Raw genomic sequence first — 2,500 nt, forward strand, 5'->3', positions numbered from 1 at the left:
CTCTTTCGTCCAAAGCTCTTTGAGTATAAACATCGGTCCTCTGACAGCTCTTCCATACAGCAACTCAAACGGCGAAAAACCAGTAGACTCCTGAGGAACTTCACGATATGCAAACAGCAACGGGTTAATATAGCGATGCCACTGTCTTGGCTGTTCGCTGCACAATCTCTTTAACATGCTCTTCATTGTTCCATTAAACGTTTCCGTCAGGCCATTACACATAGGATGATATGGAGTCGTGGTGAGCTGTTCAATGCTCAAAAGGCGCGTCACTTCCTTCATACACTCAGAGACGAACTGCGTACCAAGGTCACTCAAGATCTCTTCAGGCACTCCCAAACGACTAAAGATATCCACCAACGCTTCTGCCACAGCCTCAGTATCAATGTTCTTCAGTGGAACAGCTTCAGGATAACGAGTTGCAAAGTCGACCAATGTCAATATATATCTATGACCGTCCTCACTCGGGGGAACAATAGGTCCAACCAGGTCGATTGCTACTCTCTTAAACGGCTTGTCAATTAATGGCATCTTCTCTAGGGGAACCTTCGGTACGGAACCCTTGTTAACTGTCTTCTGACATACATCGCAGGACTTGCAATAACGAGTCACGTCCCCTTGAATGCCTGGCCAATAGAACGCGCTTTGAATCTTATCAGTCGTTTTCTTTATTCCCATGTGGCCTCCCATGATCGATCCGTGCGCTAGTTCCATTATTCGACTTCTCAGCTGCACAGGAACCATAACCTGCTTCAGGGGTTTACCTCCGTTCACATAAGGATGCTTGTAGACGCGGTACAGAACTCCACCTTTCACTTCAAATGAAGTCTCAGCCTGGCCTCTCACAACTATGTCATCTTTCTCCCAAAATTTCTGTAGGCTCTTGTCATCACGCTGCATTTGCTTGAGCTTTTCTCTATCAACTACAGGACTTTCTTTGGTATCTGGTACCTTCAACGGAATATGTTCTCCCGCTTTCTTAGCTTGACTTCTCGTGGTTACACCACAAGCTTCTTGTACAGGAACTTGCCAGCTTGGGTCTGGGTCGTCAGCGGCTCTTGCGCCTGGTACATTACCAATAATTAAATCATAAACAGCATCGGGAAGACACTGCGCTTCCACTTGGCCCTTGAGATAAGGTGTATCAACATCAATCTTTGTGATGGGAACTTTCCTGGCCGTATTGTCAATGAGCAGCATAACATTAAATTCACCAGTAAACTGATCCTCAGACACAAGGTCCCTCTTTACTACAATTCCACTACAACCAGTATCTCTCAGGACATCAACAGGCTTCTCTCCAACTCTACCTTTCACGACAGGCATTTTACTTCTCACTCCAGTCAACGGTTCAACACAAGCACTACTCAACAATGTAATCTTCTTACCACAGGCTAACAGCAACTTATCATCTTTAATACAGGCCTTAATTTTTTCATCAGTAGGTTTAACCTCAGGTGGCTGAACTAGACAACTGGCACTCACTTGACCACGCTGCACAGAGTTACCATCCTTACTTTGTCCTCCTGATCTGCGTCCACCTGATCGACAGTTTCTAGCTTCATGCCCCTGCTTGCCACACAGAAAACACTTTCTTGTTAGGGTTGGGCAGTTGACGGCTTTATGACCTCGGGTGTTGCACTTAAAGCAATGCAGAGCTGGTGGATTAATCTGCATGTTCTTGGCCTCTTCCCTCAAAGGCTGCACTGTTGGCTTTCTGCTCGCTGAGCTGAACAAATGTTTACCATGAACCTCCAAGTACTGGTCAGCGATCTTCGCAATCTTTGCTAGAGTCTCAGGTGCCCTTTCTCGCAGGTGAATTGCCAAATCCTTAGGGCAGGGCAAGAGTCATTAAATTGTTCTTTCACGATCAAGTCCTTAAGACCATCAAAGGTTCGCGCATTATTCGAAAGCTCTAGCCGCCGTAACAGGTATCTGTCCAGTCGCACAATAAACTGCTCCGGACTTTCGTCAACTTCTGGTTTGGATTCTCTAAATTTTCGACGATAGCCGTCTTCGGTAAGGTCATATCTCTTCATTAACGCAATCTTTACCCTGTCATAATCCTTAGCTGCGTCCTCCGATGGACGTGAACACACTTCTAGTGCCCGTCCAGACAACAGAGCACTGAGCTTCGATGCCCATCCATCTTTTTTCAACTTAGCTGTCTCGGCAAATCTCTCGAACCTCTGCAAATACGCGTCCAAATCGTCTTTGCCATCAACGAACGAGGGGAGTTTAGTTGCTTTTGCCCGATCCTCTCTGTCACCTCTTTCTGCAGTACGACCATCACCATTCATTGCTGCTATTCTCGCAAGTTCTAACTCATGTTCTCTCTTGGCAACCTCAGCAGCTTCCTTCTGTCTCATGAGGTCAGCTTCCTGTTGTAACTTCCTAATTTCTCTTTCCTGACGTCTCGCTTCCCTTTCTTCATCCTGTCGTCTGCGTCTCTCTTCTCTCTCTTCTTCTTCTTGAAGCTGCCTACGTTTCTCTTCACGTT

This window comes from Montipora capricornis, chromosome 10 (genome assembly GCF_036669925.1).
Source record: "Montipora capricornis isolate CH-2021 chromosome 10, ASM3666992v2, whole genome shotgun sequence".
Taxonomy (NCBI): domain Eukaryota; kingdom Metazoa; phylum Cnidaria; class Anthozoa; order Scleractinia; family Acroporidae; genus Montipora; species Montipora capricornis.